The following is a 13,566-nucleotide window of genomic DNA, read 5'->3' as shown; positions in this document are numbered from 1 at the left end:
AAGGTGCTTATTGAGAGCTGTATTTGATTTTAAGTGCATTCTGTGTTTTTAGTTTTGATATAGGATATCAATTATATAGCCTCATTTTACCTTCCCTTGTGCTGATAGTCATTAAAAGACAGGTTTACAGTGCAACTATTCACAATGTTTGTAAAAAGCTTTTATATTGTTGTTTTATAGTTTCTGTTCTATTTGTACTGTTCCCACACTACTTGGTGGTTAATCTTCATAAGTACTTTATAAAATAGATAATTGACTTATAAAAGGATGTGAGAGTAGAGAAAGGTATTAAAGCTCTGAATCTGTACCACAGATCTCTGCAACAGAGGATGAGAACACTGGAATCCCAAACCCTGTGCTTTTTGTAACTCTTCTATCATGTGTTTAAGGAACTGCCTGTCTGCTATTGCGGTTTCACATGCAAGAAAAGTTGAGACATGAATCCATCATTGGCCTTAGGTGTACAGTGTTTATGGAACATCTTTTAGTAATTTCAGCTCCATTTTTTGAGGTTGCAGACAGCCTGATGTGATAGTGTGACTATGCACTTCTGCATTTCAGGCTGGTAGAAGCAATAAATGTTCAACTGAAAAAACAAGATTCAGTATTTTACACTTGGCAGTAGTTTGCATTTGACAACAATTTTGTGTGCTGTCAGTAGTTTCCTAAGGTGTTATCTTTATCACCTGAACAGGTCTTAGTGGGAGCAAAGTGATATGTTACACTGGACTATTGCACAGGGATCAATTGCACCCATGTAGTCATGTAGAGCATTCTACTTTCAGTGTTCTGTTTCCCTTAATCAGTAACCCAGATGGAATGATACAATATGTACTTTTTCCCTGGATGAGTGGATCAGCTAAGGTCAGCTGACTTTATCTCTTTTGCTTTGATTTAATTTGAATATCTTTATAGCAGAAAGGCCATGATCAAAGATGAAATGCATAAAGTGCTAAATGAATTATTTGGTCCTATATGTATGAGCTGTTTGTATGTTAACTTCAGACCTGAACTTTGCAAGAATATACAAATGACATTTTTTTTTAATTTATTTTAAGGTCCTGAGGAGAGACGTGTCCCTGAGGGGAATTTGAGATGAAATATCATGCCTCAATGTGTGGGGAGCTGAACTACATACACCACTGCAAAGAGAGTGAAGTTGGAACAACTCACAGCGGTAAGATTGCATGCCCTCTGCATTGGCATGCACAATTACACCAAATAAAGCAGTGTCAGGACCAAGCAATACCATAAGGCATCACAGGAGGGAGAAGTGATTGATATGCTGAACAAAAAAATCATAAAGATGATGCAGGACAAGCTTTTCTACAAAAACATAACCTTAAAGATGACAAGGCCAATTGACTCTGTATCCCAAGATAGTTTCTGTCATCATCCTAAGCTTCTGATCTGTGCAGAAATATGAGAAATGTTAGTCTGTCTTTTTTAATCACTTGTATTAAATTGTGCTTTGTTCACTTATGTCTGAGGGAGCAGCACATTCTCCCTGTGGGTAAATTTTCAGCTGGTTCAGCTCTGCTTAGCACCAGGATCTTCAACAGAAGTATGTAATTTGTACCCATGGTGAACCTGCCCCATAAGTGTGATGCCCAAGACTTTTTATTGCTCTAGCTTTTGAACTCTAGATTGCCGGTGTTGTTTTTCCCCTCCTTCACAATATGCTTCTTTTTTATTAGCTTGTTCTAGCCTTTTTAGTATATGATTAAACTATTTGGTAGTTTTATTGCCAGATCCATAAAATAAGTAATTTACTAAGAACCTTAAAATCAGTTTTATTTCAATAATAACTATTTCCAGTGTAATGGTTCTGGTATAATTGTGAGTCAAGTGAGAAAACTGACCTCTCTGTATCAAGAATACCCTTGATACTTGAGCCAATTTTTGCTGTGGCTAAGTGAATGACCTGAGCACATTGACAATGGCTGAAATGTTGATAGTTAAATAATTTCTTTAAGTTGGCTACACGGATCTGATCTCTCATTCTATTTTTCTGTGAAGGAAGATATGAACACCTTCTCAGACATTTGTGTGGCAAAAATCAAGTGCTTAGCTCCAAGCTGGTGTTCTAGTTGACCACATACATCCAGAGTTTGAATCTGTAATTACTGGCAAGTACCTGCTAATATATATTGTTAAATTAGGGCCAAAAGTAGGAAGAGGCTTACATATCTCTTAAGTACTGTCTAGGTCCTCAAGACAGAGAAGGATGAAATTTCAACTAGCATGTAAGGCTTTGTACAGGTCTTCTGTGCTAGGAAAAAGATCACCTATCTGTATTGCACTCTCAGATTTAACTGATGTTGTGTTCCCAATTTCCAGCCGTAACTGGGCATGAGATTCACTTGGTTGCCGAAGGGACCAGGTGATAACTGCAGAGTGGGCTGTACTGATCAAAAGAAAAGACAGCAAAGGTAGCTGGTGTTTTGTCTCTAATGAAAGCTAACTGGTGGACTGCTGAGCTGAACACTGGAGTTTCTTCCTGCTGTTAGGAGTGGGCTGATAGCCAGTGCACACCTGCCCTTGTGACACCAAGGGTCACTTTCATTACAGCAGGAGGTCCCTGGTGCAGCCATAGGGGAAGAATACATGTCAAAAAGTTTGCAGGAGGAAATAAAAGTTGGAAGGTGCCTGTGCGTAAGCCAACAAAAGAGGTACCATCTAGACTGATGGGTAAATGATTGCTCTGTGTGGCCTTAAAGCTGCAACAGCTACTTGCTGATGCTGGAAAGAGAAAGCTGTGATTTAGTGTTAAGGCCGAAGTCTGGAGATCTGGCATCCTTAGTTCAGTATATTGCTGTTGCTTTTCTATATGTTCCCAGGGAGAAATCACCAAGTTCTAGCAAATACTGTGCACTGGAGAAGGTCAGAAGAATTATAGTTGTAATGTGGGAAATAACTTAAAGGGAATAACTAGTTTTCTATTTTTCCTATGGGAATTTGCTCTGGAAGAAAAATATTATTTCTCTTTTATACCTTTCATTTGTTTTTCATCTTTTATTTTTATAAATGAAAAAAGGGAAAGGACAGTTGACTCAGTGGGAAATATGAAGCTTTCTTTTTCTATAGACACTCTTCTGTAGAGGAAAAAGTGGGTGTCAACAAGTTAAAATGGGAGGGGATATTATTAAAAAATGCTTTGTTTTCCCAGAAAAAGTACTCCTAGTAGGTTTGCCAGGGTTTTTTTCAGTGTTTTGGTGACTTTGCTGTCTAAGTATAAAGTATCTTAAGCAAGTCATGTTTTCATATGGAAAAAATCCTGTGGTCTCTTGCCTGATGCATTGTCTCCTCTAGGCATTGGAAAACACTGGACGAAATGTTGCTTTAATTTTTGTTTACATTAAAATGATTTCTTAAGCTTCCTACAGCTATAAGAGTATTTTTTCCAGAGCATGACTCTTACACCAGTGGTAAAGTCATGCATTGTGCTGCAGGGTGGGTTTGGGGCACAGCCCCACTGCACACCTGGCTCTGGAACTGTTCCAGTGCTTAGTTTGAAGCAAAGGTTGTGACTGTTCCCTCACTGCAGTGGAGCAGGCGCTGGTTGGGCAGTACCTTCTGATTGTGTGATGCAGGACACTGATGAAAGATTCTCCATCAGTTTTTTACACTGTCTCAGTAGTTTTCTTTCACTGGCATGTCCTGAGGATATAAATGATAAATTAATCTGAATACCATACACAGTGAGTCTTTCTCCCTAAGCAAATGTTGGCAGTTGGAGACCATCAGTGTCCCATTATTACATGAGGATGATCTGAGCTATCCATGGGTTTGCCAAGGCTGATATTTATTTCCTTCCGTGTGTGTGTGTTTGGCTAGCAGTGCATAGAAGCCAGTGCCCTTTTCTTTCTGCCCTGCAACCATTTTCCAGAGCAGTGAATCACACTCACATGGGGGTGCAGCCAAGCACATGTCTAGAAGTCATGTGTTTGGCAGCTCCTTTTTATGGAGACAGGAGCTTATTAATGCCAGTTGAATCCATGGTGATAGGAAGTGAATGTGGCAATGCTACCCGTGGAAGCAGCAGAGCTGCTTACTGTTGCTGCATCCTGCTCACAGGTGCTTGAGAGTTCACTGGAAATCTAAGGAGAGACTCTACCTGCCTCCCAGCATTGCATTTAAATGTAGGTCCTAAACATGGAATAAGAAATTTAAGTAATTAGTGAAAAGAAAATTAAACTGCCAGATGTCTTTATTATATAGCTGACTGATAGGAGGTAATAGGCTTTAATAGTAGTCATTTATCTTAGCTTTGCTCCCACGTACACCTTCCTAAATCTGGAGTAAGTCTGCTTCATTCAATGAGATCCAGAAAGCATTAAAAGGAATTGGAGCCAGCGGTCTGTTGCCCTCTCAAGGAATGACCAGCACACCACATCTTTTTTGCTGCACAGGAACACAAATGCAGCTTCTTGACATCGTAACTGCAAGCAGACTGTCTGCTCTCAGGGGACCTGAGGAAGGTATCAGTTCTGCTGTGTCCCTGCAGAGGAACAGAGGAATATTTCAATGATATAGTTGGGGAGCAAGGCACCAACACGGTGAATAAATCTGTGCAGCCAGATTCTAGTCACCCCACAGGGATGGGTTAGGTGTTGAACACAGTAAGGATGCCTTATGTACATGCATTGCCCAGTCTAAATGAAAAGGTGGATTATAGTTTGTGCTTCACTATTGGGCAGAGAGTAGAAGAGCAAAGGTTTATAAAGCTAGGTAATACTGTGTCCCTCTCACTTCTTCCTTTCCTACTTGCCCATTCTCTGTTTCTAGTTGGACAGACTCCAAGGTAAGGAGGAATGTGTGTGTCGCTTAACATCTTTTCATGAGGATGTCATCTAGGCCACCTTCTTTTTCGGGTGGGGTTGCTGAAATATGGGTACAAAATGCCTGTTTGGCCAATCACTATCCTGCAGAAGATCATTCTGCTCAGATCAGATTGTTTTGTTTGATTCAAAATCAGAGTGTTTAAATGCCCTATACATGATTTTATATATATCCACATAATAGACTTTAATATCTGAGCCAAACCAGTCCAAGCTGAAATTTTGGTCCTAATTTAAATCAATATCAAAAGTACTAATCGGTGAGTCAGATTTTTATCTGTCATCTTTTCAGTCTTTGAATTAAAATCTCTCCGGACTCTGATCGTTCTCTCCACTGATCTCTTAACACCTATTTCTCTATTGCATAGTGAGGTTCCATCTCTGATCTCAGCTTGAGATGCTCCAAACCTGGCCACAGGTTCACTGGCACACAGGACTGGAAATGTTATCTACAAATTCATTTCCTCCATAGTCTTGGGTTTGAAACATAATCAGCAAAAATTAATTTGCAACAATTTATAGCAATAGGTCAGTGGCAACTTTTTACCAGGAATAGACTAGCAGGAATCTGGAAATGATTGTACAGGAATATCCAGACAGGCTGTTTGATACCAAAACAAATATTTGAAAATGTATTGGATTACTATTAGCTGAATAGCAATTAGTCATTTTAGATTTAAGGTTTTTCATGACAGCTACCCATACGGCTATCAGCACTGCTAATCTAGCTATGAAATCCTTCAATTGTTATCTGGAGTTATAAACCATTGGTCTGTTATGGTCAACACTGATCGGGGCAGGCTGTGACTGAATCTGTTTCTGGACTCTTGTGTTCTTCCTCAGAGATAATGCTTGAAGTGTAACACAAGGAGTGGCAGCTGGATTCAGACACAGATGTGGGGGGCAGTGAGTCAGTGAAACTGCTGTGATTAGTGTGATAAGCAGCAATCACAGCACACCAGCTGCCTTGTCACTTCCAAGGTTTTTGCAAGATGGTGTAGCTTCTGCAAAGTCTCAGCCTAGGAAGGTCCCCAACATCTGTGTGCAGAGCTCAGACTTCTCCAGCAGGACCACTTCACCTGTTTGGAGCATTAGTTGTTCTACAGTGAGCCCTGCAGTTACTGTCTGCCAACCGGAGGTACTTACAGCTTCCCTTCTGTGAAGTGAATGCAGTCCAGAGCTTTATTAGCACTGATGGCATCCTGAGACCCCTTCTCAGTCCCAGGTGATCCATTTCTCCGCTGCTCTTGATCTCTAGGCTGACCTGTATGCTGACGCATCATTTCAGTGTAGAGGCAGATGCCATTTTCCCCTCATTGCCAGATTCTTATAATGTTCTAATGTGACCTGATGAAAGCGTCAGCAGAATGATGTGTTAAATGTCCATGTAATTGCAGGCCAGGGAAGGATGGTGGTTGAGAGCCTCAAGTCTTTCAGCACACTTAAAGATCTCTTTCCTACTGCAGCAGCTGGGGCAAGCAAAATGGTGTTTGCATATATTTGATGTTTAACCTGAGACCCCTCATGGCTGCCACTTAGCAGGTGTGTGTTCACTGAGGGTCAGAAGGCTGCAGAGCAAATCAACTTACAACTTCTCTCCTTAGAGCAGTTCCTTGCATTGGGGCTCCTCAATCTGCTGTGAATGCCAGCTGGGTAGATATAAACACAGGAGATTTTTTGCGTACGGGAAAATGTATCAGGAGAGGAAGGGGGATGTGCAATCTTCCCTACAGGGACTGGCATAAATTATCTGTTGAAGAGCTAGACTGTGGCCATCACCATTACCTGAATTATAGGTCTTTAGTCTGAATGGCTTCAAAGCAAGCTATGTTTTTGTATAATATCCCTTCATCCTTTTATATTTGGAAGATGAAAGGGATGATTTCAAGCACTGGCGAGGAACTTAAGCAGGAACAGAACATTTTGTTACTGTATAGACGGAGGATATATCTTAATTACAGTAGAAACTATGAGCACAACTACATAGAAATACTCATTTCTAATGGCTTCTGGGATATGCTTGAGAATACAATTTACTTGTGTGTTCTGACCGGTTCAGGCCAAAAGCAGGACACATTGAGAAGGCCTGGGGTCCTAAATTTTTCAGCTCAGTTCTTGATCTGTTGGGCAAGTCTCAAGTCAAAGCTACTGAAAGCCAGCTAAAAACAATGGGTGAATTTGGTTTTTAATTTGTAATTATTAATGAAATTATTACTCTTGATTTTGCAGAAGAAAATACTAGTAACAATAGCAACAGATCTCCATTTTGGGAGCTTTCTGGTAGACCAGAAAGCAGCTTTTGTAAGGCATAACAACTGTGTATGATGCCAAGGAGAAATGAGAGCTAATAAAATGCAGAATATACATCACCCATTTACATTTATTGCACATTAAACCTCGGCGCACACACAGAAGATAATGACAGATGCAAATTGAGAGCACTCAAACAGTGTGTATGTCGATGGGGAATGGGCACAGAGCCAAAGACCCACATTTTCAACAACCACGTTTTGAGGGAGGGTCAGGGAGGAACCAAGCTGCAATACAGGGTCTATTAGACTGTGGATTAACCTCACCAGGGAGGTATGCTAGCACCTTTCCTTCTATTTTGCATCCAGATTCACTGTAATCTGTTATTTATTTGCAGAGGTGGGACTGAAGCCAAAGCCAAAATACCACCTTCACAAGCTTAGAGTTCTGATCCAGACAGCCTATGTTGGGCTTGTCTGGCTGCTTGTTTGCATTAGGGCAGCAGCTAGGGACCCCATCCGAGGTCGTTGTCCTCTTGTCCAAATGTATAAAAGGCAGTCCCTAGCTGGAATAATTTGATATAAATAGACAGTTCAGGCAAAAGTTAGCACCCCTTTCGCTCAGGTGGGGTGATACTGAACTTTGACAGACGCGCACAGGATTCCAGATGGAGTATATGGTAGAGCTGGAACAGCCTTCTGATGTGCTGTCCTCATGCCAGTGTATTAATTACAAGACAGACTTTTTAATCTGCTCTAGGAAGGAGCTGGCTAGTTTGTTCTTTTTTTATTATTCTTTGTATTAAAGCTGTTTACTCTTTTTATAGATTGCTTTTCTTTAGTCAATCACCACAAGAGTCTGCACCTCTAATGCAGACACTCCCCTTTTAGATGAGAACAGCAGAGCAAGATGCAAGTTTCTGCACAGCTGGAGCATAGCTATAGTACTAGAGAAACATCTGGATAGAACACGAAGCACTTAATATTACAAGCAAGTTGACAAGTCTCTATCAAAAGTCGCCTGGACAATTACCTAGAGATCTGATCTTTGTTCAAGTATTTTCAAGGAACAATGCTGGCACTGAAGACTGAATATGTTTGTCTTCAGCCTTTGTCTCTCCCCCTCCTCCTGTGAGTGAATTGCTACAAGAACATTTTGCTGCTTCCTTTGCTTCTGCTGTGCCAAAGATAAACAGCCCGTCAGCGCAATGCTGAAAAGGAACAGAGAAAGGGGGCTGGAAGTAGTTTAATTACCAAGAGTACTTGTTTTGTGTACGGTGTGATTGCTTCCTATGATACAGTAACTTCTCTTTCCCTATGCAAGCGTGGTGTTTCTATTTATCAGGATGAAAATGAAGCAGCAAATTACAGAGGGAGAAGGAGCAACTGTATTGCTCTATTTGTAAGCAAAACTGGCAGTGTGTGTGAAAAGCATCAGTTCCTGTTGGAAGCCTATTACGGATTTTTTCGTTGCAGAATTCCAGCTGCTTTGGCCCTTCCTTGCATTTCCTGTTCTTAATTCGATTTTAAGATTGCCCAAGTTCTTCCACGTTTGAAAGAGTTGGATATTATTCCCATTTTACGGAGGGGAAAACTAAGACACAGAGCAACTTTTATCTCTGAACATCGGTAGCTACTATTTTTAATACGGAATATGTGTGGAAGCTGAAAAATCAGATATAGTGGATAGCAAAGCTGGCTCTGCTGTGGCCTGACTCCTTGCTTGCAGGGAGCTGCCTCAGTTGGGCCCAGAGCTGTTCAGGCCTTGATGTCAAGGGCTGTGTACCAGGAGACCTGACTCAGTGCAGCAGTTGTAACAGACTGGAAAGATGCAGTCTAGCCAGTGGGTTCATCTGCAGATTCATGTGCGGCATCGGGGTCTCTGATGGCAGTGGAGGGAAGGGTTCTGTTTACATTAGGTAACATTTCTTTAATCACCTTTTCTGTTTAATTTTCTGTGCTTTGTGCTGCCTGCTAGGGATCGTTAAGCAATACTCTAGTTATCGCTGCATATCACTTAGTGTGCTTTGCTCTAATAAGCTTTTGTAAATAAAACCCGGAGAGATGAAAAGGCCAATGCCTGATTACGAGCTACCAATTTTGTCTCATTAAGTTCTTATAAGGGGAAAAAAGTAAATAGAATCTTTATCAGTTTCATACACTTAGAGCGTTGAAGAGAGCTTTCCACATTCATTAAAGAGGATGCTGAGACTAGAGATGTGTTTCCAGGCGCTTTTGGCTTATGAAGCTGTTAAGGGATGTTTTACTGATGATCAGCTTTTACTTCAATCAAAAGATGAGAAGGTAAAGACGGAACCAAAGGAATCATAAAATATTTATATGCAGAGATTAGAAGGGGCCAGTACACAATGGTATGCCATTTTCACTCTTCAAATGCATACATTGGCAGTGTTATGGATACTAAAAGAGAATAGCTCTCCTGCTGGAGCTTTCTGCGTTTCCATTTTGGTAGCGGTTTACATAGGATTATCAATAAATGTGGAAAAATACAATACAGGAATCATACATAATTAGGTTAACCTCTCTGCTGATCAAAAGGAACTTACCTGCCATTTTGTATTTCTCTTTTGCATCTACAATTTAAAAAAAAACAACAAATACAAACTTTAATGTCATTTATCTGTTTCCATCTTTTATCATCCATACTTTGAGTCTGTTAGCCATAAGTTTAAAGACAAATTACTATTGTGGTCATTTGTGACTATTTCAGTAAAAACACCCACAAAATTCACTAAACAAAACTTAAACCCTACTTCAGCTCTTACTACATAGATACCTTTACATGGAAAGCCTTTGTGTTGCAGGTATTTCCCTAAAATTTAGGGTGTTACCCCAAGGTCTGCAATTGGAAAATGTTAGCAAACTACAAGCAGGCCCTGGAATTTTCTTTGGCAATTTGAAATTTGGATTCCTTTCAAGAGCAAGGCTAGTAGCCTGCATGTGTAGGTTTGCTTTGTTAGTTTTGCATTGTTATAGTCTTTTAATACACTGAATACATAAAAGCCCTCATTCTTCTCCATTTTCCATTATATAGTCCCTTTTTATCTTCTTGCATTTTCATACTTCATTTCCACTGTCCTTGTTTTCTTCCTTCATGACGACAAGCAATTCATTCATCAGACAAATTCATGAAATAGATGAGTAGACAGCTTAGTCAGCTAATGTCTTGTGGGTGTCAAGCACAAGTAGATGATCTAAAAATTATAATAGCATTTTCTTTTGGAGGAGATAGTTTGGAATGTTTTTTTTCACTTGTCATGTTTCTCAGGTTCTGTTTAGTTTTTTTGCCTAGTCTTCACAGCTTTGACCTCTTATAATTTCTGATGATTCCTCCTTTCATCCTGTTTAGGAACAAGAGCAATCTTCCCTGTGGGGTACAATGGCAAGGAGCTTAACCTTTGCACCTTCCTTTAAATACTGAACAGGAATCATTTATTAACATTAGCGGAATGAAACCTGCACTCCCTAAAACTGCTTGGCATTATTATATTGACATTCCTGACCTCTGTTGATATTTGAAGCCTGGCCATTTTTCTGGGGTGCTGTTCTCTGAAAAACACTCTGACGCACTGCATATGAAGTGATCTTTAGTCCTAGGCTGCTCAGGAGATGCAGAAGTCAGAGAGGCATTAAGTAACCATCTAGTTTGAAAATTGGGCAATTTGCTTAGTTGTGGTGGTGGCTGGGTTGTGTTTCCTGCATTTGGCGATTATGGCATCACAGCCCAACTGTCTGCCTGCTTCTTGCAGTACATGCTTTCGTTTTAACTGCAGCCTCTTCTCACTGTACCCACTTTTCTCCTCTTTGGGCTGTGCGGTACTATTTTTGTTCTTTTCATAGGCTTGGATGGTGCCAAGATGCGCCCTCAGCCACTGCGGACCATCTCAAGCCGTAGTCTCCAATGCACGAAGCTGCTGCTGCAGGAGCCTGGAAAAGGGGTTTTGTGAACAAATGCAGCTGTAGGTTCTTCTGTGACAGGTGGCTACTCGGGGGTCTGAGAGCGGGCCTGGAGGGCCTGTCCTTCCAGTATGATTTCTGTTAAAACATCCCCAAGACTGCTGAACCAGGGACGCCACACACCAATACCTCTGGCTAAAAGCGAGCTCAGCAGCAGCAGGAATACAGATGCACCAGACGTGTTAATGGCGAAGTCATACATGCAGGTGTCAGACTTAAATATGGCTTGTGAAGTTAAACAATACACAGTTTTAATCTACAGGCGGCTTGATTTAACGTTTTCTTTAATGAAAAAAGTGTATTTGCCGAAGTATATTGCCCTTAACAGTAAATGCAACAGCACCACCTTTGGGTCCTGGAAGAAAACGCGCATAGAGCCGCAGCTACTTTGCCCGTTTTCTGTGTAGCTGACTTATCTGCTGCATTGATGAAGATTTAATATGAATAGTAAAACTGGGGAGGGGGGGAGGGACTGCTGCAGTACTGAAGTAGCCTATCACAGGGTAGAAGCAATGGCAGGTCCTTAGCTATCGTATACATGATGTCTTGATGCTGATAGTCAGGTGGTAAGAACAGAATTCAGGGACAAACTCAAGACTTTGTATGCAATACTAGGACCCAGAGTCAAGCTAGAGTGGATTTTCCTAGTTCTCTAGTTCTTATTTTTCATCTGGCAATAATTCATGCTAACATTATGCATTTGACCAGAAACATTTTAATTAGAACGCTTAACTCTGAATAGCAAGCCAGGTATTTTTTTCCTCTGGAATGAAGGTTTTGAACCTTTCACTCTTGCTTATAGAATGTGAATATCTGCCTGAGACTGCATCAGATGGGTGCACGTGGCTGTGCAAATGCGCAGGCATGCTTACATGGTGGTTGTGCTGATAAGCACCGCTGAGCGCATGCACTGAGTTTCTGTATATGCCTGTGTGTCCATGGGCAGTCAAATATCTGCGTAAGCAAGTGGTTGTATGAACATACATTCATGTTGCTTTCATACTGGTGTCGTGTGTGTTTGTATGTTCCCATTGATAAGACATGTCTTATTGTGTTTATATGAATATATCTAAAGATGGTGCCTGTGTGTGCACAGAGTTATTACGCTTACTTAAGAATCTAATCCCTACTTAACTTTTGAGTTTGTGTGCATGTGGGATTGTTTGAACAAATACCAGTGAAGTTAAATTCCAGTAGAAGTAATTGGATACATTTTTTATTGTCAGTGCATTCAGAAAGTGAGGTTCCTGACCAGAAAAACTTTTCCCTGCTAAGAAACAAAAAAGCCTCAAACAACCAAGTAAATGAAGTAAAAATGCTGTCACTTTTATATGTGGAAAGCGAAGTCTAAACCTTGTTAGCCCTTGCTCTTTCACATGGTCTAAGAGACTGGAAACTTGCTAATCACAAGGAGATAAACCAGAGAAGTGTTGCTAACAAGCCTTCAAACTGACAGCAGGATTTGGCAGGGTTGCTGTACTGTTGTGTTGAAGGTCTTTAAACTTTAGGGGTTTTTATCCTCTGACCCTGGAAAAAACTCCACCAGATATCCACACACACTGGCTGCACAGTTCTCACTCCTAATTAGACATACAAGTGTGCTGAGGAGCATCTGACATGGCTTGATGGACTATCCGCATAGTTTTCACATGTCTCTACTTTGTGCCTTTACAGAGCAGGAGAACAGCTTGCACTGTCTGTCCGAGATGGTCATCAGCCTCGCACCAAACTGTGGATGCCAGTCAAAAAGCTCCCCTGGGCTCCAGGAGGCTTTCTGCCAGACCTGGCCAAATCCGCTGCTTGTGTAGGTATTTGTGTGAGTGTAAATATGACCCCAGCCTTGATCCTCTGTACTTAATGTTCGTAGGACCTGCAGAGATTAGCAAACCCACAAAAACCTCTTTGCATTTCATGTTCACATCCAGTCCTATGAATTGGTCCCTTTACGGTCAGGCTTGATAATCCTGGGAGTGCAGTCCTTCAGCACTATTATCCTTCAGTCTACTTAGCTTTCAGCAAGGTCATTTCCTCAGCTTTCTTATGTCCTTTGTCATTCCTTCTTCCTATACTTTCTTTGATGCAATTGATTTCATTGCTGTTTCTCAACTCCCGAAAGGGTTTTTCTCAGATCCTGCCAAACACGCTGCAGTCATGCACCTCTTAGCCATTTCTAGCTAGGCTCTTGTTAAGAACCCTTAATTGAAAAGGCTCCTAAGATGTTGCGCTGTATGCACGTCATTTGAAGTATCTGTATTTTTCCTCATAGCTCACTTGCATATAATGTTCAAAGGAATGAAATTAGTGAAATGGGATTTGGCCTGTTCTACCTCCTGCTTCTCATTCCCCCTCCCATCTCTGAAGCCCTGGTAAGAAAAGTGAGAATCTGCCCATCCACAGCCACAAAAGATCCGCTCCCAGGGGTGGAAAGCATAAACCTCAGATTTGTATTGGTTCGTCTTGTGCCACTGCTGCTCCGTTCGCTTCCCACGGGTTCTGAC

Source organism: Falco naumanni, chromosome 19, assembly GCF_017639655.2.
Source record: "Falco naumanni isolate bFalNau1 chromosome 19, bFalNau1.pat, whole genome shotgun sequence".
In the NCBI taxonomy this organism is placed as follows: Eukaryota; Metazoa; Chordata; class Aves; order Falconiformes; family Falconidae; genus Falco; species Falco naumanni.
The sequence above is the reverse complement of the archived record's forward strand: the minus strand, read 5'-3'. Positions refer to the sequence as shown.